Consider the following 22167-nt stretch of genomic DNA (forward strand, 5'->3'; position numbering starts at 1 on the left):
GTATAAGAATTTTGTGTCTACTTTACCCCCACCTAAAGTATTATACAAGAAATCCGATGGGATTAATTGGGACCATGTTTGGAAAAATGTTAATAGTCCTATGCTGTTTGTGGAGAGAAGAGAGTTCATGTTTCTTTTGGTGCACAACATTTTACCTACTGGTGAGAGACTGCGTAGATTGAGTAGATCAGATGGTCTGTGTGAGTGTGGAGGAGGTATGGAGACGCCCGAGCACCTGTACTTTACCTGTCCAAAGGTACAGTGTGCTTGGGCCTGGATGCGGAGATTGATGGAAAATGTAGTGCCGGCTGTCAGACTGTTTACTGAAGAGGATTTGTTGAATTTGGACTTTAAAAGTAAGGACATTTTATTTTTCATTTCTTTTTATTTTGACTATGTTTGGCAAGTGAGAAAAACAGACAAAAAAGACGTGAACATTGAGAGCATGAAAAAGCAGCTTAAAAGTGAATTTGTTTCGTTGCAAAAAAGTCAAAACAAACTACAAACAGTTAATTTAGTATTTTGAATGAGATTAATATGATTTTATTTACATTTTTCGTAGAAAAAACGCACGTTAAATGTTTTGTTATAGTCTAAGTTACAATAATTGGAAAATTTAAAGTTTTCGAGGTTGCGTGATTTGGAAATATACAGATCACAAAGGTTTTGTGATTATTTATATACTTAAAAATAAATTTGGACATTGCATTTTATTTAAAAGCTCTACAAAAAGTTTTAGTTCCATATATTTATTATTGAAAAAATGTTTCTTATCTATTTGAATTGTATTTTCTATTGTATTCAAGTAATGATTAATTTAGCATGATGTTTTAAAATGTTGTCTGGTACTTTTGAAGTTCCTTTTTAAAAAGAAGGCTTATGTTTTAATTTCTTTAAATGTTTTCATTTATTTAATTAAAATGATTGAAAAGTTCGTATTTAAACTGTTTTAAATCATTTTATCATTATCTTTAGAATGGAAACGAAGTTATATTAAATTGTGCAGTATGAAGACATTAAATGTCGTCTTTGTTATTAAAATGTTTGAAATTCGATGTTTAAATAGGAAAATAATGTCGTCTTAGTATTAAATTTTCTTAATACTTAGTTAAATTTACATATATCATTAATACAATATTATTTATTTATTGTAAACTGTATTTATTAATGAATAAAGATAAAAAAAAATCACTGAAGTTAAGCAACATTGGGCCAAGTTAGTACTTGGATGGGTGACTGCCTGGGAATACTTGGTGTCGTTGACTTAACATTTTTGGAATTTCGACCCAAACAATCCCAGCCCAAACCTAACTAAACCTCACACAATTAATGTCTACGGCCATACCATGTTGAAAGCACCAGTTCTCGTCTGATCACTGAAGTTAAGCAACATTGGGCCAAGTTAGTACTTGGATGGGTGACCGCCTGGGAATACTTGGTGTCGTAGACTTAACATTTTTGGAATTTCGACCCAAACAATCCCAGCCCAAACCTAACTAAACCTCACACAATTAATGTCTACGGCCATACCATGTTGAAAGCACCAGTTCTCGTCTGATCACTGAAGTTAAGCAACATTGGGCCAAGTTAGTACTTGGATGGGTGACCGCCTGGGAATACTTGGTGTCGTAGGCTCAATATTTTTGGAATTTTGACCCAACCAATCCTAGCCCAAATAAAACTAAACCTCACACAAGTTTGAAAATCATGTTGTCACTTTATGTCTACGGCCATACCATGTTGAAAGCACCAGTTCTCGTCTGATCACTGAAGTTAAGCAACATTGGGCCAAGTTAGTACTTGGATGGGTGACCGCCTGGGAATACTTGGTGTCGTAGGCTCAATATTTTTGGAATTTTGACCCAACCAATCCTAGCCCAAATAAAACTAAACCTCACACAAGTTTGAAAATCATGTTGTCACTTTATGTCTACGGCCATACCATGTTGAAAGCACCAGTTCTCGTCTGATCACTGAAGTTAAGCAACATTGGGCCAGGTTAGTACTTGGATGGGTGACCGCCTGGGAATACTTGGTGTCGTAGGCTTAACATTTTGGAATTTTGACCCAACCATTTCTAGCCCAAACCTAATTCAAAAATCATTATTCAGAAGTCTGTCAAATTATAACCCAAATACAGAATGATATCTCAAAATAGCTTTGCACCTGCTCCTCTGGCAGTAGGTAAGGACTTTCTTCAGCCCTTCAAGACAATATCTGTGTGAAGGTTGGCTCACTTGTACACACCTCTTTAGTGAGATTTTCTAAAAGATCAAACAAACCCCCCCCCCCCCTTCCTATTAGTAGCGAAGCTACTCTATAAGTCCAAGTGTTTGTACGTCTGTCTGAAAGAAATGATTTTACGGGTTGGAAATCAAGACAAATCCCCTTTCTTTCTGATAACAATTAGTCAATGATATGTCTTACAACAAAAAAACTTTTATGTTAGGGGCGCTATAAAAAAGAGGAAAGACCGGGGAGGGGGTGCGGGCGCTATTTTACTCCAAGTGTAGATAGGCGCTTGTAACGCTGCCAGTACTTGAAATTGTTTAGCGTATGAAAAGCATACAACAGAGATATAAATGTAACCACTCAGCCGATGTCATGGTCCATCTAGGAGATCACAGAGTGACTTCCAAACGATCACCGATATGTTTATGGAATCAACCATCAACACCTTCTCACGCTCAGGACCTGACATTCAACTCATCATCATGGCTTAGCTATCATTAAGTTTCGGAATGAAACTTAGGATATATACTACAGAAATGATTCTGTGAAGTATAATCTTACCATAAAATGACCTTTTTGGGAACTATGTTGCAAAGAGTATAGATAGGTTGCTGACCAGCTTAAGTCCTCCACACACAGCTTGATTAAGTTGCTGTGTCACCTCGGAAATGCTATCTTTATACTTTTTCAAATAGCTGGTGACATACTTTGTTGATGTAACCTCCGGTTGGAGGTCTTTTATTGAAAAAAAATGAGACATATAGTGGCCAAATTATCAACTACATAACACACATGTTTGTAGAGAAACTCTGCAGCTGCTCCTTGGCAGGTTATGTGTGAGTAATTAAACAAAGAATAACTTTTTGGAATATTTCTATTTAGGAGGGTTGACTTCCCATTACTTCATAGGGCGAAGCCCCTAGAGGCTAGGGGGGGTTTGAGAACACCACATTAAATTTTATTATAACAAAGATGACAACATCCATAAAAGAGAAGCTCTGAAACGGTAGTACAAACGAACATTATCACTTGCAGGTTGTCATAATTGAATAATCAGAATATAGATGTATAAAAGTCGATACAAACTTGTAAGTAAATTCGTTGATAAACTGATTAATGCATGATAATTTTTATGGACATACTTACATTTTTAGAACTTGCTTTTAGAGTTGCTTGGCTTATAATATATTGTACTTTGTTGTCCCAGAAATCATATACCAAAATTCAGATCAATCGGATAATTAGATAACATAAAAATTTGTTGTTGTAAAAGTAAAAAATTCAACATGTTTACATACGGACATTCTGGTAACAATTATAGAGCTGCTATGCTTTCTAAATTATACCTAACTACTACAGGAATCACCATACAAAGTTTGAAATCGATAGGACAATTCTAACAGGCCTAAATTAAGAGGAAAAGCTGTCCGTTCCAGACGGACGGACGGATTGACCCTAATTATAGAAAAGCTTCGCTTTTAAAAGGGATAAGCAAAATTTATTTTGTTGGAGGTACCTTCCCAGAATCTAAGGAACGTGCCATAGCGTCCCAGCAGTTAACGAGATCAACAATTACATACAAACAAACAAACATCCTAATGCTTTAATATAAAAATATGAAATGTTAGATTTTCTTAAACTTTTCTTTCTTTCAATGTTGAATTGACTACATAACTCACATGTCTGCACAATAACAGCTTCTTGACAGGTTTCGGGTGTACACGGCTGTTAGTGAGCTATCATCAGCTCTGACACAAATTGCGGTTCAGCTCACGCTGCATCCACTGGATCTTTACACACCTCTTAGTGAAGTGAATCAAGCAAAATTAGCTTGGTCAGTTTAGACAATTACAATAGGCAAACTGTCACCTCTTATACCAAGATTACCTAGAGTTAGCACTGGTGTAACGCAAATAACCATACAAAAGGAGGTGTAATTTTAAATTTATATTTCTAAAATGGAAACGTTATGTTAAAACTTGGTAATATCCACATTTTAATGTAGAAATCGAAAATCATTTTGTCATTTTATCCACATTCCATGTTTTCCTGTACTGTGCCATTTTGCATTGAAATAATATATAACATTTTCTCCACATAAATGTCTACGGCCATACCATGTTGAAAGCACCAGTTCTCGTCCGATTGGGTTCGTTTTGAGCAGCCAAGGCGTGTGGATTGCTTCTTTTGTGCTCCTCAAAGCAAGGCTTTTTCGACGGGAAATAGCAGCTTTAGCTGCCGGAAAGCAGAACATTTGTTTTTGTGAATATCTAAAGGTTATTTTGATATATAAGTGACAGTGTTTTGTGTACTATTTTTGCCGTTTTTTGCATTTTTTATATTTATATATATTGTCGGTAGTCAGCTGTTGATCTAGCAAAGTACACACCTGCCCAAACACTGGTGGTTGTCCAGTCGCGGTTTTGGTGGACAACCTTTGTACTTGCCTTGGTGGTGTAGTGGTTAGAGGACGGGGGTCTGGTGGCTAGAATTCGGGTTCGATCCCACCAAGTGCAGCCATGAGTAAATTTGGCTTAACTCCTGGGGTTTCCTTTTTTATAAGGAAAACTTCTATTGGATTTGATATAAGTGGTATTAAAGGTTACCAAGGAGTAAGGATACAAGAGTGGGTCCAGTTTGCTAGAGATGTGTTGAAATTGCAAGTCCGGGATATCAAGTCTGTTCAGGTCCATCCTGTTGGGCCATATTCCTTTATTGAGTTTTTTGAGGTGGAGAGGATGAGAGATGTATATGATGAAATAAAGGAAGGTGTTTTCTGGCCAAACAAGGGCGAGATATTTCCGTTTTTGTGTACAGAAGCGTACACAGAGGTGAAACTGAAAGGTCTGGAGCCAGGGACAGACCTGGATACAGTCTCTTTGACTATGTCTGATTATGGAGAGGTTCTGTCGTGTAGAGAGTACAAGGTGAAACTTGCTGGCCAGCCTGGGGATGGTTTCCCCACTGGTGATTATCTCTTGAGAATGAAGATAAATTCGAAGATACCAAGGTTTTTGCCTAATCCTTGGGATGGTAATGTGTGGCTGGCTACATATGAAGGTCAGGAGGATGAATGCTGGCGCTGCTGGCAGCCTGGTCATGAGAGAAGGGATTGTAAGGCCAAACCTTATGCTCCAGGTTTTATTGATGAACAGATTGAGTGTAGGAAGGGTTTCCTGGAAAAAGATATTGTTGCTGGGAGTGCCCCAGGGGCGGAGGGGGTCCCACCATGTCTGGTGGCCAGCGAGGGAAGTGGTGGTGAAAATGAAGGAGGAGAGGCAGAGGGGAAAGGCGGGACTGGGAGTGCCCTAGGGGTGGAGAGGGTCCCACCAGGTCAGGTGGCCAGTCCAGGGCGTGGTGGTCAGGAAGGAGGAGAGGCAGAGGGGGATGAAAATAATGTTGTTTTGGATTTAACAAACAAGGTTGTTGATTTTCCCATAGGTGACACTCAAGTGTTAAATGAAGCTATGGACGCATTTGAACATAGGATTAGTGAGGATGAGATTGAGGATGATCCTTTTCCTCCAGGAGATACGCAATTATTGAGTGATGCTTTAGACAAGGCTGAGGCCGGACCATCGGATACTAGAAAGCATGACAGAAGCTGGAGTGAGAATGGAGGTTCCCCTAAACGCATGACAATGGTTGACAGAAATCTTGGGGATGAACAGGACAGGATTAGAGGCTACAGAGGAAACAGAAATAATACAGTTAAGGGACCAATTCCTATGTTAACACCAAAAGATCGTTTGAATATGAAACCAGCTTCAAGAAAAGTAACAAAAGAATAGTTTATTTCAACAACTTTGCTTTTACCCAACGAAAATGAGACTGCCAAATGGATATAGGATTATGACGCTGAATATTAATTGCCTTGTAAACAACAATTCAAGGATTGGTTTACTTGAAGTTTTGAAAAGAAGTGAGCCAGATGTTTTGTGTTTGCAGGAGGTGAATATACCTGAAAATGAGTTGCAGGATTTGATAGATAATTTAGGTTATCAGTGCTTTTCAAATTCTGTTGAAAATGGTCGTGGAACAGCCATTTTATGGAAAAAGTCTGTGGAAATCTGTGGAAAGAAAGCTGTGGTGGTAAATAGAATTATTTCTATAGAGCTAAACGAATATTTAATTATAAATGTTTATGCACCAAGTGGTAGAGCTCTTAGAATGGCGAGAGGTGATCTATTTAACAAGGATTTAAGCCCTTTTTTGGCTTCAAGTGGTAACAAAAAAGTTATTTTATGTGGAGATTTTAACTGTATTTTGGAAAATTTTGATGCTGCCAACAACCCTCAACAGAAGAAGAGTAAAGAGCTGAAAGCTTTGGTTTCAACTAACAAGCTGATTGATAGTTACAGGTTTTTTCATCCACATCAACCAGGTTACACATTTATTAGAAACAATTCTGCATCTAGAATTGATTATCTATTTTTGCCGGTTTCTGAAGGAAGCAATATTGTAAATGTTGATCTTGTTCCTGTACCAGCATCTGACCACATAGCTGTATGTGTTGATATCAAAATTAACGGAAATCAGATTTTTAAGAAAGCTAAACACAAGGGAAATTATTGGAAACTAAATAATGAGATACTTTGTCATCCAGACTTTGAAGAAAATTTCCTTATTTTGTACAGTAAGCTGTTGAATAAGAAGGCGCAGTTTAATGAAATAACAGAGTGGTGGGAGGTTTGTGCAAAGCCAGAAATTACAAAGTTTTTGAAAATTTTCAGCAGATCTTTGGCTTTGGAAAGAAATCAGACAAAAGAAGGTTTTTATTTTATGTTAAAATTAGCTATTGATCAAGGAATGGCTGGTTTTGAAGAAGCTTTGTTAATAAAGCATAGGCTAAATAGCATGATTCGGTGTGAAATGGAGGGAGTCAAAATTAGAAGCAGATTCCAGGAAAATGTTGAAAATGAAAGAGGATCTTTGTATCACCTGGCTAGAGAGAAAAAGAATGGCGAGAAAAATAATTTAGAAGTTATGAATATTGATGGAAAAGAAGTATCAGATCAGTTAAAAATACAAGAAAATGTTCTTGGTTATTTTAACAAGCTGTTTAATGGAAAGTTGGACAGAACACAGGATTTTGTGATGGAAGTGGAGAAGTTACCTGAACTGTTGAATGAAAATCTTGGTAAAATATCTGATGCAGATAAAGAAATGTTCTGTGAACCTTTTTCTATGGCTGAACTAGAGTTTGTTGTGAAGAGGTTGCCCAACAATAAATCACCTGGATTAGATGGCCTTAGTAACGAATTTTATAAGAAAGTTTTTCATGTTATAAAGAATGAATATTTGGAAGTCCAAAATTTGTACCAAGAGGTTGGAAAAGTTAGCAGTGAAATGAGGAAAGGTGTTACAAGATTGTTACCTAAGACAGTAGGTGTTCCAACAATTGAGAAAGTTCGTCCAATTACAATGCTTATACCAGATTACAGCATTAAGAGTAGATTGTTGACCAACAGGTTGTCTGGTGTCATGGAGGATATTATAAAGTCAAGTCAGCTGTGTAACTCAAAGAAAGTAAATATTCAAACTGGAGTACATAATATTTTATCCACGATAGAATATGTAAATATGAAGAATTTGCCTGGAGCTTTGTTGTCTTTTGACATGAGTAAAGCATTTGATAGATGCTATATTCCGTTTGTCTGCAAAGTTTTGGAGAAAATGAATTTTCCGGAAAAATTCATTGATGTTATCCTGGACATGCATACAAATATCAGTACCTGTTTTTTATTGAATGGTTTATCTCCAGAAGTTAATTTAATCTTTTCTATCCGTCAAGGTGATCCAATAGCAATGCCCCTGTATACTATTTATATGGAGCCTTTGCTGGTAAATTTAGAAGCTGAATGTAAAGGAATTCGAATTGGTGACAGTGCTGAGCTAGATGAACCATATGCTGATGATGTGGAAGTTCTGGTTGATGATGACAAAGATTTTGTAAAAGTCAACCAAATTTTTGAAAAGTTTGAAAGTCTTTCTGGTGCTGTACTATCCAGGAGTGAAAAAAGCAAAGTGATGGGCTTTGGCTGCTGGAGGGAGAGAGTTTTGTGGCCGTTGCCATGGTTAAAATGTGTCAAGCAGATGAAAGTCTATGGTTTTGAAATACTGCCAAGTTATGCTGAAACTCTAGATAAAAACTGGAAAGCTGCGGTACAGAATATAAGGAAAGCTGTGTTATCATTTGATTTAAGGTCTCTCAATACCATAAATCAAAGAGTTGATGTATTAAATATATTTGTACTACCAAAATTGTGGTACAAATGTGCTGTTTTGCCGTTGCCTGCTGATACTGCTAGAAAAGTTGAATCTATAATGATAAAGTTTCTGTGGAGAGGTAAATTGGAGAAGATAAGCCTTATAGAACTGTGTAATGATAAATCTGAAGGAGGCCTTGGACTTGTGGAGATACGAAGCAAAGCAGACTCCCTAATATTGAAACAAACATGCAGGATTTTAAGTGCAACCGGATCCAAGGGGTGGTACCTGTCAAGGTACTGGATGGGTTTATACCTGGCAAAGCATTTACCAGATATGAAACCTGGCCCACATAGCTGGAAAGTGTCCGAGATGTATAAGCATATTAAGTTTTTGTTGAAGGAGTGTTTGGATGGTGAAGATTATCAGATTTTGGAGAGGCAGACTGCTAAATTATTGTATAAGAATTTTGTGTCTACTTTACCCCCACCTAAAGTATTATACAAGAAATCCGATGGGATTAATTGGGACCATGTTTGGAAAAATGTTAATAGTCCTATGCTGTTTGTGGAGAGAAGAGAGTTCATGTTTCTTTTGGTGCACAACATTTTACCTACTGGTGAGAGACTGCGTAGATTGAGTAGATCAGATGGTCTGTGTGAGTGTGGAGGAGGTATGGAGACGCCCGAGCACCTGTACTTTACCTGTCCAAAGGTACAGTGTGCTTGGGCCTGGATGCGGAGATTGATGGAAAATGTAGTGCCGGCTGTCAGACTGTTTACTGAAGAGGATTTGTTGAATTTGGACTTTAAAAGTAAGGACATTTTATTTTTCATTTCTTTTTATTTTGACTATGTTTGGCAAGTGAGAAAAACAGACAAAAAAGACGTGAACATTGAGAGCATGAAAAAGCAGCTTAAAAGTGAATTTGTTTCGTTGCAAAAAAGTCAAAACAAACTACAAACAGTTAATTTAGTATTTTGAATGAGATTAATATGATTTTATTTACATTTTTCGTAGAAAAAACGCACGTTAAATGTTTTGTTATAGTCTAAGTTACAATAATTGGAAAATTTAAAGTTTTCGAGGTTGCGTGATTTGGAAATATACAGATCACAAAGGTTTTGTGATTATTTATATACTTAAAAATAAATTTGGACATTGCATTTTATTTAAAAGCTCTACAAAAAGTTTTAGTTCCATATATTTATTATTGAAAAAATGTTTCTTATCTATTTGAATTGTATTTTCTATTGTATTCAAGTAATGATTAATTTAGCATGATGTTTTAAAATGTTGTCTGGTACTTTTGAAGTTCCTTTTTAAAAAGAAGGCTTATGTTTTAATTTCTTTAAATGTTTTCATTTATTTAATTAAAATGATTGAAAAGTTCGTATTTAAACTGTTTTAAATCATTTTATCATTATCTTTAGAATGGAAACGAAGTTATATTAAATTGTGCAGTATGAAGACATTAAATGTCGTCTTTGTTATTAAAATGTTTGAAATTCGATGTTTAAATAGGAAAATAATGTCGTCTTAGTATTAAATTTTCTTAATACTTAGTTAAATTTACATATATCATTAATACAATATTATTTATTTATTGTAAACTGTATTTATTAATGAATAAAGATAAAAAAAAATCACTGAAGTTAAGCAACATTGGGCCAAGTTAGTACTTGGATGGGTGACTGCCTGGGAATACTTGGTGTCGTTGACTTAACATTTTTGGAATTTCGACCCAAACAATCCCAGCCCAAACCTAACTAAACCTCACACAATTAATGTCTACGGCCATACCATGTTGAAAGCACCAGTTCTCGTCTGATCACTGAAGTTAAGCAACATTGGGCCAAGTTAGTACTTGGATGGGTGACCGCCTGGGAATACTTGGTGTCGTAGACTTAACATTTTTGGAATTTCGACCCAAACAATCCCAGCCCAAACCTAACTAAACCTCACACAATTAATGTCTACGGCCATACCATGTTGAAAGCACCAGTTCTCGTCTGATCACTGAAGTTAAGCAACATTGGGCCAAGTTAGTACTTGGATGGGTGACCGCCTGGGAATACTTGGTGTCGTAGGCTCAATATTTTTGGAATTTTGACCCAACCAATCCTAGCCCAAATAAAACTAAACCTCACACAAGTTTGAAAATCATGTTGTCACTTTATGTCTACGGCCATACCATGTTGAAAGCACCAGTTCTCGTCTGATCACTGAAGTTAAGCAACATTGGGCCAAGTTAGTACTTGGATGGGTGACCGCCTGGGAATACTTGGTGTCGTAGGCTCAATATTTTTGGAATTTTGACCCAACCAATCCTAGCCCAAATAAAACTAAACCTCACACAAGTTTGAAAATCATGTTGTCACTTTATGTCTACGGCCATACCATGTTGAAAGCACCAGTTCTCGTCTGATCACTGAAGTTAAGCAACATTGGGCCAGGTTAGTACTTGGATGGGTGACCGCCTGGGAATACTTGGTGTCGTAGGCTTAACATTTTGGAATTTTGACCCAACCATTTCTAGCCCAAACCTAATTCAAAAATCATTATTCAGAAGTCTGTCAAATTATAACCCAAATACAGAATGATATCTCAAAATAGCTTTGCACCTGCTCCTCTGGCAGTAGGTAAGGACTTTCTTCAGCCCTTCAAGACAATATCTGTGTGAAGGTTGGCTCACTTGTACACACCTCTTTAGTGAGATTTTCTAAAAGATCAAACAAACCCCCCCCCCCCCTTCCTATTAGTAGCGAAGCTACTCTATAAGTCCAAGTGTTTGTACGTCTGTCTGAAAGAAATGATTTTACGGGTTGGAAATCAAGACAAATCCCCTTTCTTTCTGATAACAATTAGTCAATGATATGTCTTACAACAAAAAAACTTTTATGTTAGGGGCGCTATAAAAAAGAGGAAAGACCGGGGAGGGGGTGCGGGCGCTATTTTACTCCAAGTGTAGATAGGCGCTTGTAACGCTGCCAGTACTTGAAATTGTTTAGCGTATGAAAAGCATACAACAGAGATATAAATGTAACCACTCAGCCGATGTCATGGTCCATCTAGGAGATCACAGAGTGACTTCCAAACGATCACCGATATGTTTATGGAATCAACCATCAACACCTTCTCACGCTCAGGACCTGACATTCAACTCATCATCATGGCTTAGCTATCATTAAGTTTCGGAATGAAACTTAGGATATATACTACAGAAATGATTCTGTGAAGTATAATCTTACCATAAAATGACCTTTTTGGGAACTATGTTGCAAAGAGTATAGATAGGTTGCTGACCAGCTTAAGTCCTCCACACACAGCTTGATTAAGTTGCTGTGTCACCTCGGAAATGCTATCTTTATACTTTTTCAAATAGCTGGTGACATACTTTGTTGATGTAACCTCCGGTTGGAGGTCTTTTATTGAAAAAAAATGAGACATATAGTGGCCAAATTATCAACTACATAACACACATGTTTGTAGAGAAACTCTGCAGCTGCTCCTTGGCAGGTTATGTGTGAGTAATTAAACAAAGAATAACTTTTTGGAATATTTCTATTTAGGAGGGTTGACTTCCCATTACTTCATAGGGCGAAGCCCCTAGAGGCTAGGGGGGGTTTGAGAACACCACATTAAATTTTATTATAACAAAGATGACAACATCCATAAAAGAGAAGCTCTGAAACGGTAGTACAAACGAACATTATCACTTGCAGGTTGTCATAATTGAATAATCAGAATATAGATGTATAAAAGTCGATACAAACTTGTAAGTAAATTCGTTGATAAACTGATTAATGCATGATAATTTTTATGGACATACTTACATTTTTAGGACTTGCTTTTAGAGTTGCTTGGCTTATAATATATTGTACTTTGTTGTCCCAGAAATCATATACCAAAATTCAGATCAATCGGATAATTAGATAACATAAAAATTTGTTGTTGTAAAAGTAAAAAATTCAACATGTTTACATACGGACATTCTGGTAACAATTATAGAGCTGCTATGCTTTCTAAATTATACCTAACTACTACAGGAATCACCATACAAAGTTTGAAATCGATAGGACAATTCTAACAGGCCTAAATTAAGAGGAAAAGCTGTCCGTTCCAGACGGACGGACGGATTGACCCTAATTATAGAAAAGCTTCGCTTTTAAAAGGGATAAGCAAAATTTATTTTGTTGGAGGTACCTTCCCAGAATCTAAGGAACGTGCCATAGCGTCCCAGCAGTTAACGAGATCAACAATTACATACAAACAAACAAACATCCTAATGCTTTAATATAAAAATATGAAATGTTAGATTTTCTTAAACTTTTCTTTCTTTCAATGTTGAATTGACTACATAACTCACATGTCTGCACAATAACAGCTTCTTGACAGGTTTCGGGTGTACACGGCTGTTAGTGAGCTATCATCAGCTCTGACACAAATTGCGGTTCAGCTCACGCTGCATCCACTGGATCTTTACACACCTCTTAGTGAAGTGAATCAAGCAAAATTAGCTTGGTCAGTTTAGACAATTACAATAGGCAAACTGTCACCTCTTATACCAAGATTACCTAGAGTTAGCACTGGTGTAACGCAAATAACCATACAAAAGGAGGTGTAATTTTAAATTTATATTTCTAAAATGGAAACGTTATGTTAAAACTTGGTAATATCCACATTTTAATGTAGAAATCGAAAATCATTTTGTCATTTTATCCACATTCCATGTTTTCCTGTACTGTGCCATTTTGCATTGAAATAATATATAACATTTTCTCCACATAAATGTCTACGGCCATACCATGTTGAAAGCACCAGTTCTCGTCCGATTGGGTTCGTTTTGAGCAGCCAAGGCGTGTGGATTGCTTCTTTTGTGCTCCTCAAAGCAAGGCTTTTTCGACGGGAAATAGCAGCTTTAGCTGCCGGAAAGCAGAACATTTGTTTTTGTGAATATCTAAAGGTTATTTTGATATATAAGTGACAGTGTTTTGTGTACTATTTTTGCCGTTTTTTGCATTTTTTATATTTATATATATTGTCGGTAGTCAGCTGTTGATCTAGCAAAGTACACACCTGCCCAAACACTGGTGGTTGTCCAGTCGCGGTTTTGGTGGACAACCTTTGTACTTGCCTTGGTGGTGTAGTGGTTAGAGGACGGGGGTCTGGTGGCTAGAATTCGGGTTCGATCCCACCAAGTGCAGCCATGAGTAAATTTGGCTTAACTCCTGGGGTTTCCTTTTTGCTAGAGATGTGTTGAAATTGCAAGTCGGATATAAGTGGTCAGGTCCATCCTGTTGGGCCATATTCCTTTATTGAGTTTTTTTGAGGTGGAGAGGATGAGAGGCAAGTCCGGGATATCAAGTCTGTTCAGGTCCATCCTGTTGGGCCATATTCCTTTATTGAGTTTTTTGAGGTGGAGAGGATGAGAGATGTATATGATGAAATAAAGGAAGGTGTTTTCTGGCCAAACAAGGGCGAGATATTTCCGTTTTTGTGTACAGAAGCGTACACAGAGGTGAAACTGAAAGGTCTGGAGCCAGGGACAGACCTGGATACAGTCTCTTTGACTATGTCTGATTATGGAGAGGTTCTGTCGTGTAGAGAGTACAAGGTGAAACTTGCTGGCCAGCCTGGGGATGGTTTCCCCACTGGTGATTATCTCTTGAGAATGAAGATAAATTCGAAGATACCAAGGTTTTTGCCTAATCCTTGGGATGGTAATGTGTGGCTGGCTACATATGAAGGTCAGGAGGATGAATGCTGGCGCTGCTGGCAGCCTGGTCATGAGAGAAGGGATTGTAAGGCCAAACCTTATGCTCCAGGTTTTATTGATGAACAGATTGAGTGTAGGAAGGGTTTCCTGGAAAAAGATATTGTTGCTGGGAGTGCCCCAGGGGCGGAGGGGGTCCCACCATGTCTGGTGGCCAGCGAGGGAAGTGGTGGTGAAAATGAAGGAGGAGAGGCAGAGGGGAAAGGCGGGACTGGGAGTGCCCTAGGGGTGGAGAGGGTCCCACCAGGTCAGGTGGCCAGTCCAGGGCGTGGTGGTCAGGAAGGAGGAGAGGCAGAGGGGGATGAAAATAATGTTGTTTTGGATTTAACAAACAAGGTTGTTGATTTTCCCATAGGTGACACTCAAGTGTTAAATGAAGCTATGGACGCATTTGAACATAGGATTAGTGAGGATGAGATTGAGGATGATCCTTTTCCTCCAGGAGATACGCAATTATTGAGTGATGCTTTAGACAAGGCTGAGGCCGGACCATCGGATACTAGAAAGCATGACAGAAGCTGGAGTGAGAATGGAGGTTCCCCTAAACGCATGACAATGGTTGACAGAAATCTTGGGGATGAACAGGACAGGATTAGAGGCTACAGAGGAAACAGAAATAATACAGTTAAGGGACCAATTCCTATGTTAACACCAAAAGATCGTTTGAATATGAAACCAGCTTCAAGAAAAGTAACAAAAGAATAGTTTATTTCAACAACTTTGCTTTTACCCAACGAAAATGAGACTGCCAAATGGATATAGGATTATGACGCTGAATATTAATTGCCTTGTAAACAACAATTCAAGGATTGGTTTACTTGAAGTTTTGAAAAGAAGTGAGCCAGATGTTTTGTGTTTGCAGGAGGTGAATATACCTGAAAATGAGTTGCAGGATTTGATAGATAATTTAGGTTATCAGTGCTTTTCAAATTCTGTTGAAAATGGTCGTGGAACAGCCATTTTATGGAAAAAGTCTGTGGAAATCTGTGGAAAGAAAGCTGTGGTGGTAAATAGAATTATTTCTATAGAGCTAAACGAATATTTAATTATAAATGTTTATGCACCAAGTGGTAGAGCTCTTAGAATGGCGAGAGGTGATCTATTTAACAAGGATTTAAGCCCTTTTTTGGCTTCAAGTGGTAACAAAAAAGTTATTTTATGTGGAGATTTTAACTGTATTTTGGAAAATTTTGATGCTGCCAACAACCCTCAACAGAAGAAGAGTAAAGAGCTGAAAGCTTTGGTTTCAACTAACAAGCTGATTGATAGTTACAGGTTTTTTCATCCACATCAACCAGGTTACACATTTATTAGAAACAATTCTGCATCTAGAATTGATTATCTATTTTTGCCGGTTTCTGAAGGAAGCAATATTGTAAATGTTGATCTTGTTCCTGTACCAGCATCTGACCACATAGCTGTATGTGTTGATATCAAAATTAACGGAAATCAGATTTTTAAGAAAGCTAAACACAAGGGAAATTATTGGAAACTAAATAATGAGATACTTTGTCATCCAGACTTTGAAGAAAATTTCCTTATTTTGTACAGTAAGCTGTTGAATAAGAAGGCGCAGTTTAATGAAATAACAGAGTGGTGGGAGGTTTGTGCAAAGCCAGAAATTACAAAGTTTTTGAAAATTTTCAGCAGATCTTTGGCTTTGGAAAGAAATCAGACAAAAGAAGGTTTTTATTTTATGTTAAAATTAGCTATTGATCAAGGAATGGCTGGTTTTGAAGAAGCTTTGTTAATAAAGCATAGGCTAAATAGCATGATTCGGTGTGAAATGGAGGGAGTCAAAATTAGAAGCAGATTCCAGGAAAATGTTGAAAATGAAAGAGGATCTTTGTATCACCTGGCTAGAGAGAAAAAGAATGGCGAGAAAAATAATTTAGAAGTTATGAATATTGATGGAAAAGAAGTATCAGATCAGTTAAAAATACAAGAAAATGTTCTTGGTTATTTTAACAAGCTGTTTAATGGAAAGTTGGACAGAACACAGGATTTTGTGATGGAAGTGGAGAAGTTACCTGAACTGTTGAATGAAAATCTTGGTAAAATATCTGATGCAGATAAAGAAATGTTCTGTGAACCTTTTTCTATGGCTGAACTAGAGTTTGTTGTGAAGAGGTTGCCCAACAATAAATCACCTGGATTAGATGGCCTTAGTAACGAATTTTATAAGAAAGTTTTTCATGTTATAAAGAATGAATATTTGGAAGTCCAAAATTTGTACCAAGAGGTTGGAAAAGTTAGCAGTGAAATGAGGAAAGGTGTTACAAGATTGTTACCTAAGACAGTAGGTGTTCCAACAATTGAGAAAGTTCGTCCAATTACAATGCTTATACCAGATTACAGCATTAAGAGTAGATTGTTGACCAACAGGTTGTCTGGTGTCATGGAGGATATTATAAAGTCAAGTCAGCTGTGTAACTCAAAGAAAGTAAATATTCAAACTGGAGTACATAATATTTTATCCACGATAGAATATGTAAATATGAAGAATTTGCCTGGAGCTTTGTTGTCTTTTGACATGAGTAAAGCATTTGATAGATGCTATATTCCGTTTGTCTGCAAAGTTTTGGAGAAAATGAATTTTCCGGAAAAATTCATTGATGTTATCCTGGACATGCATACAAATATCAGTACCTGTTTTTTATTGAATGGTTTATCTCCAGAAGTTAATTTAATCTTTTCTATCCGTCAAGGTGATCCAATAGCAATGCCCCTGTATACTATTTATATGGAGCCTTTGCTGGTAAATTTAGAAGCTGAATGTAAAGGAATTCGAATTGGTGACAGTGCTGAGCTAGATGAACCATATGCTGATGATGTGGAAGTTCTGGTTGATGATGACAAAGATTTTGTAAAAGTCAACCAAATTTTTGAAAAGTTTGAAAGTCTTTCTGGTGCTGTACTATCCAGGAGTGAAAAAAGCAAAGTGATGGGCTTTGGCTGCTGGAGGGAGAGAGTTTTGTGGCCGTTGCCATGGTTAAAATGTGTCAAGCAGATGAAAGTCTATGGTTTTGAAATACTGCCAAGTTATGCTGAAACTCTAGATAAAAACTGGAAAGCTGCGGTACAGAATATAAGGAAAGCTGTGTTATCATTTGATTTAAGGTCTCTCAATACCATAAATCAAAGAGTTGATGTATTAAATATATTTGTACTACCAAAATTGTGGTACAAATGTGCTGTTTTGCCGTTGCCTGCTGATACTGCTAGAAAAGTTGAATCTATAATGATAAAGTTTCTGTGGAGAGGTAAATTGGAGAAGATAAGCCTTATAGAACTGTGTAATGATAAATCTGAAGGAGGCCTTGGACTTGTGGAGATACGAAGCAAAGCAGACTCCCTAATATTGAAACAAACATGCAGGATTTTAAGTGCAACCGGATCCAAGGGGTGGTACCTGTCAAGGTACTGGATGGGTTTATACCTGGCAAAGCATTTACCAGATATGAAACCTGGCCCACATAGCTGGAAAGTGTCCGAGATGTATAAGCATATTAAGTTTTTGTTGAAGGAGTGTTTGGATGGTGAAGATTATCAGATTTTGGAGAGGCAGACTGCTAAATTATTGTATAAGAATTTTGTGTCTACTTTACCCCCACCTAAAGTATTATACAAGAAATCCGATGGGATTAATTGGGACCATGTTTGGAAAAATGTTAATAGTCCTATGCTGTTTGTGGAGAGAAGAGAGTTCATGTTTCTTTTGGTGCACAACATTTTACCTACTGGTGAGAGACTGCGTAGATTGAGTAGATCAGATGGTCTGTGTGAGTGTGGAGGAGGTATGGAGACGCCCGAGCACCTGTACTTTACCTGTCCAAAGGTACAGTGTGCTTGGGCCTGGATGCGGAGATTGATGGAAAATGTAGTGCCGGCTGTCAGACTGTTTACTGAAGAGGATTTGTTGAATTTGGACTTTAAAAGTAAGGACATTTTATTTTTCATTTCTTTTTATTTTGACTATGTTTGGCAAGTGAGAAAAACAGACAAAAAAGACGTGAACATTGAGAGCATGAAAAAGCAGCTTAAAAGTGAATTTGTTTCGTTGCAAAAAAGTCAAAACAAACTACAAACAGTTAATTTAGTATTTTGAATGAGATTAATATGATTTTATTTACATTTTTCGTAGAAAAAACGCACGTTAAATGTTTTGTTATAGTCTAAGTTACAATAATTGGAAAATTTAAAGTTTTCGAGGTTGCGTGATTTGGAAATATACAGATCACAAAGGTTTTGTGATTATTTATATACTTAAAAATAAATTTGGACATTGCATTTTATTTAAAAGCTCTACAAAAAGTTTTAGTTCCATATATTTATTATTGAAAAAATGTTTCTTATCTATTTGAATTGTATTTTCTATTGTATTCAAGTAATGATTAATTTAGCATGATGTTTTAAAATGTTGTCTGGTACTTTTGAAGTTCCTTTTTAAAAAGAAGGCTTATGTTTTAATTTCTTTAAATGTTTTCATTTATTTAATTAAAATGATTGAAAAGTTCGTATTTAAACTGTTTTAAATCATTTTATCATTATCTTTAGAATGGAAACGAAGTTATATTAAATTGTGCAGTATGAAGACATTAAATGTCGTCTTTGTTATTAAAATGTTTGAAATTCGATGTTTAAATAGGAAAATAATGTCGTCTTAGTATTAAATTTTCTTAATACTTAGTTAAATTTACATATATCATTAATACAATATTATTTATTTATTGTAAACTGTATTTATTAATGAATAAAGATAAAAAAAAATCACTGAAGTTAAGCAACATTGGGCCAAGTTAGTACTTGGATGGGTGACTGCCTGGGAATACTTGGTGTCGTTGACTTAACATTTTTGGAATTTCGACCCAAACAATCCCAGCCCAAACCTAACTAAACCTCACACAATTAATGTCTACGGCCATACCATGTTGAAAGCACCAGTTCTCGTCTGATCACTGAAGTTAAGCAACATTGGGCCAAGTTAGTACTTGGATGGGTGACCGCCTGGGAATACTTGGTGTCGTAGACTTAACATTTTTGGAATTTCGACCCAAACAATCCCAGCCCAAACCTAACTAAACCTCACACAATTAATGTCTACGGCCATACCATGTTGAAAGCACCAGTTCTCGTCTGATCACTGAAGTTAAGCAACATTGGGCCAAGTTAGTACTTGGATGGGTGACCGCCTGGGAATACTTGGTGTCGTAGGCTCAATATTTTTGGAATTTTGACCCAACCAATCCTAGCCCAAATAAAACTAAACCTCACACAAGTTTGAAAATCATGTTGTCACTTTATGTCTACGGCCATACCATGTTGAAAGCACCAGTTCTCGTCTGATCACTGAAGTTAAGCAACATTGGGCCAAGTTAGTACTTGGATGGGTGACCGCCTGGGAATACTTGGTGTCGTAGGCTCAATATTTTTGGAATTTTGACCCAACCAATCCTAGCCCAAATAAAACTAAACCTCACACAAGTTTGAAAATCATGTTGTCACTTTATGTCTACGGCCATACCATGTTGAAAGCACCAGTTCTCGTCTGATCACTGAAGTTAAGCAACATTGGGCCAGGTTAGTACTTGGATGGGTGACCGCCTGGGAATACTTGGTGTCGTAGGCTTAACATTTTGGAATTTTGACCCAACCATTTCTAGCCCAAACCTAATTCAAAAATCATTATTCAGAAGTCTGTCAAATTATAACCCAAATACAGAATGATATCTCAAAATAGCTTTGCACCTGCTCCTCTGGCAGTAGGTAAGGACTTTCTTCAGCCCTTCAAGACAATATCTGTGTGAAGGTTGGCTCACTTGTACACACCTCTTTAGTGAGATTTTCTAAAAGATCAAACAAACCCCCCCCCCCCCTTCCTATTAGTAGCGAAGCTACTCTATAAGTCCAAGTGTTTGTACGTCTGTCTGAAAGAAATGATTTTACGGGTTGGAAATCAAGACAAATCCCCTTTCTTTCTGATAACAATTAGTCAATGATATGTCTTACAACAAAAAAACTTTTATGTTAGGGGCGCTATAAAAAAGAGGAAAGACCGGGGAGGGGGTGCGGGCGCTATTTTACTCCAAGTGTAGATAGGCGCTTGTAACGCTGCCAGTACTTGAAATTGTTTAGCGTATGAAAAGCATACAACAGAGATATAAATGTAACCACTCAGCCGATGTCATGGTCCATCTAGGAGATCACAGAGTGACTTCCAAACGATCACCGATATGTTTATGGAATCAACCATCAACACCTTCTCACGCTCAGGACCTGACATTCAACTCATCATCATGGCTTAGCTATCATTAAGTTTCGGAATGAAACTTAGGATATATACTACAGAAATGATTCTGTGAAGTATAATCTTACCATAAAATGACCTTTTTGGGAACTATGTTGCAAAGAGTATAGATAGGTTGCTGACCAGCTTAAGTCCTCCACACACAGCTTGATTAAGTTGCTGTGTCACCTCGGAAATGCTATCTTTATACTTTTTCAAATAGCTGGTGACATACTTTGTTGATGTAACCTCCGGTTGGAGGTCTTTTATTGAAAAAAAATGAGACATATAGTGGCCAAATTATCAACTACATAACACACATGTTTGTAGAGAAACTCTGCAGCTGCTCCTTGGCAGGTTATGTGTGAGTAATTAAACAAAGAATAACTTTTTGGAATATTTCTATTTAGGAGGGTTGACTTCCCATTACTTCATAGGGCGAAGCCCCTAGAGGCTAGGGGGGGTTTGAGAACACCACATTAAATTTTATTATAACAAAGATGACAACATCCATAAAAGAGAAGCTCTGAAACGGTAGTACAAACGAACATTATCACTTGCAGGTTGTCATAATTGAATAATCAGAATATAGATGTATAAAAGTCGATACAAACTTGTAAGTAAATTCGTTGATAAACTGATTAATGCATGATAATTTTTATGGACATACTTACATTTTTAGAACTTGCTTTTAGAGTTGCTTGGCTTATAATATATTGTACTTTGTTGTCCCAGAAATCATATACCAAAATTCAGATCAATCGGATAATTAGATAACATAAAAATTTGTTGTTGTAAAAGTAAAAAATTCAACATGTTTACATACGGACATTCTGGTAACAATTATAGAGCTGCTATGCTTTCTAAATTATACCTAACTACTACAGGAATCACCATACAAAGTTTGAAATCGATAGGACAATTCTAACAGGCCTAAATTAAGAGGAAAAGCTGTCCGTTCCAGACGGACGGACGGATTGACCCTAATTATAGAAAAGCTTCGCTTTTAAAAGGGATAAGCAAAATTTATTTTGTTGGAGGTACCTTCCCAGAATCTAAGGAACGTGCCATAGCGTCCCAGCAGTTAACGAGATCAACAATTACATACAAACAAACAAACATCCTAATGCTTTAATATAAAAATATGAAATGTTAGATTTTCTTAAACTTTTCTTTCTTTCAATGTTGAATTGACTACATAACTCACATGTCTGCACAATAACAGCTTCTTGACAGGTTTCGGGTGTACACGGCTGTTAGTGAGCTATCATCAGCTCTGACACAAATTGCGGTTCAGCTCACGCTGCATCCACTGGATCTTTACACACCTCTTAGTGAAGTGAATCAAGCAAAATTAGCTTGGTCAGTTTAGACAATTACAATAGGCAAACTGTCACCTCTTATACCAAGATTACCTAGAGTTAGCACTGGTGTAACGCAAATAACCATACAAAAGGAGGTGTAATTTTAAATTTATATTTCTAAAATGGAAACGTTATGTTAAAACTTGGTAATATCCACATTTTAATGTAGAAATCGAAAATCATTTTGTCATTTTATCCACATTCCATGTTTTCCTGTACTGTGCCATTTTGCATTGAAATAATATATAACATTTTCTCCACATAAATGTCTACGGCCATACCATGTTGAAAGCACCAGT

At 36.9% G+C, this 22167-nt stretch overlaps 15 non-coding genes across 15 annotated transcripts; 12 read left to right on the top strand and 3 right to left on the bottom strand.

Moving 5' to 3' along the window:
• Positions 1-1331: 1331 nt before the first annotated feature.
• LOC145304742 (5S ribosomal RNA) lies at positions 1332-1450 on the top strand. The gene has a single exon (XR_013874180.1). It is a non-coding gene; the product is annotated as a 5S ribosomal RNA (ribosomal RNA).
• Positions 1451-1516: 66 nt separating this feature from the next.
• LOC145304909 (5S ribosomal RNA) lies at positions 1517-1635 on the top strand. The gene has a single exon (XR_013874348.1). It is a non-coding gene; the product is annotated as a 5S ribosomal RNA (ribosomal RNA).
• Positions 1636-1722: 87 nt separating this feature from the next.
• On the top strand, positions 1723-1841 carry LOC145304920 (5S ribosomal RNA). The gene has a single exon (XR_013874359.1). It is a non-coding gene; the product is annotated as a 5S ribosomal RNA (ribosomal RNA).
• Positions 1842-1928: 87 nt separating this feature from the next.
• Positions 1929-2047, top strand: LOC145304854 (5S ribosomal RNA). The gene has a single exon (XR_013874296.1). It is a non-coding gene; the product is annotated as a 5S ribosomal RNA (ribosomal RNA).
• A 540-nt stretch (positions 2048-2587) lies between these two features.
• Positions 2588-2791, bottom strand: LOC145305063 (small nucleolar RNA U3). The gene has a single exon (XR_013874494.1). It is a non-coding gene; the product is annotated as a small nucleolar RNA U3 (small nucleolar RNA).
• Positions 2792-10231: 7440 nt separating this feature from the next.
• On the top strand, positions 10232-10350 carry LOC145304855 (5S ribosomal RNA). The gene has a single exon (XR_013874297.1). It is a non-coding gene; the product is annotated as a 5S ribosomal RNA (ribosomal RNA).
• Positions 10351-10416: 66 nt separating this feature from the next.
• LOC145304932 (5S ribosomal RNA) lies at positions 10417-10535 on the top strand. The gene has a single exon (XR_013874370.1). It is a non-coding gene; the product is annotated as a 5S ribosomal RNA (ribosomal RNA).
• Positions 10536-10622: 87 nt separating this feature from the next.
• On the top strand, positions 10623-10741 carry LOC145304943 (5S ribosomal RNA). Its single transcript, XR_013874381.1, has one exon. It is a non-coding gene; the product is annotated as a 5S ribosomal RNA (ribosomal RNA).
• An 87-nt stretch (positions 10742-10828) lies between these two features.
• LOC145304856 (5S ribosomal RNA) lies at positions 10829-10947 on the top strand. Its single transcript, XR_013874298.1, has one exon. It is a non-coding gene; the product is annotated as a 5S ribosomal RNA (ribosomal RNA).
• Positions 10948-11487: 540 nt separating this feature from the next.
• Positions 11488-11691, bottom strand: LOC145305064 (small nucleolar RNA U3). The gene has a single exon (XR_013874495.1). It is a non-coding gene; the product is annotated as a small nucleolar RNA U3 (small nucleolar RNA).
• Positions 11692-19131: 7440 nt separating this feature from the next.
• On the top strand, positions 19132-19250 carry LOC145304971 (5S ribosomal RNA). The gene has a single exon (XR_013874409.1). It is a non-coding gene; the product is annotated as a 5S ribosomal RNA (ribosomal RNA).
• Positions 19251-19316: 66 nt separating this feature from the next.
• LOC145304954 (5S ribosomal RNA) lies at positions 19317-19435 on the top strand. The gene has a single exon (XR_013874392.1). It is a non-coding gene; the product is annotated as a 5S ribosomal RNA (ribosomal RNA).
• Positions 19436-19522: 87 nt separating this feature from the next.
• On the top strand, positions 19523-19641 carry LOC145304965 (5S ribosomal RNA). Its single transcript, XR_013874403.1, has one exon. It is a non-coding gene; the product is annotated as a 5S ribosomal RNA (ribosomal RNA).
• An 87-nt stretch (positions 19642-19728) lies between these two features.
• Positions 19729-19847, top strand: LOC145304857 (5S ribosomal RNA). The gene has a single exon (XR_013874299.1). It is a non-coding gene; the product is annotated as a 5S ribosomal RNA (ribosomal RNA).
• Positions 19848-20387: 540 nt separating this feature from the next.
• On the bottom strand, positions 20388-20591 carry LOC145305065 (small nucleolar RNA U3). Its single transcript, XR_013874496.1, has one exon. It is a non-coding gene; the product is annotated as a small nucleolar RNA U3 (small nucleolar RNA).
• Positions 20592-22167: the final 1576 nt, after the last annotated feature.

Source organism: Acartia tonsa, chromosome 13, assembly GCF_053477335.1.
Source record: "Acartia tonsa isolate MP-2025a chromosome 13, ASM5347733v1, whole genome shotgun sequence".
Taxonomy (NCBI): Eukaryota; Metazoa; Arthropoda; class Copepoda; order Calanoida; family Acartiidae; genus Acartia; species Acartia tonsa.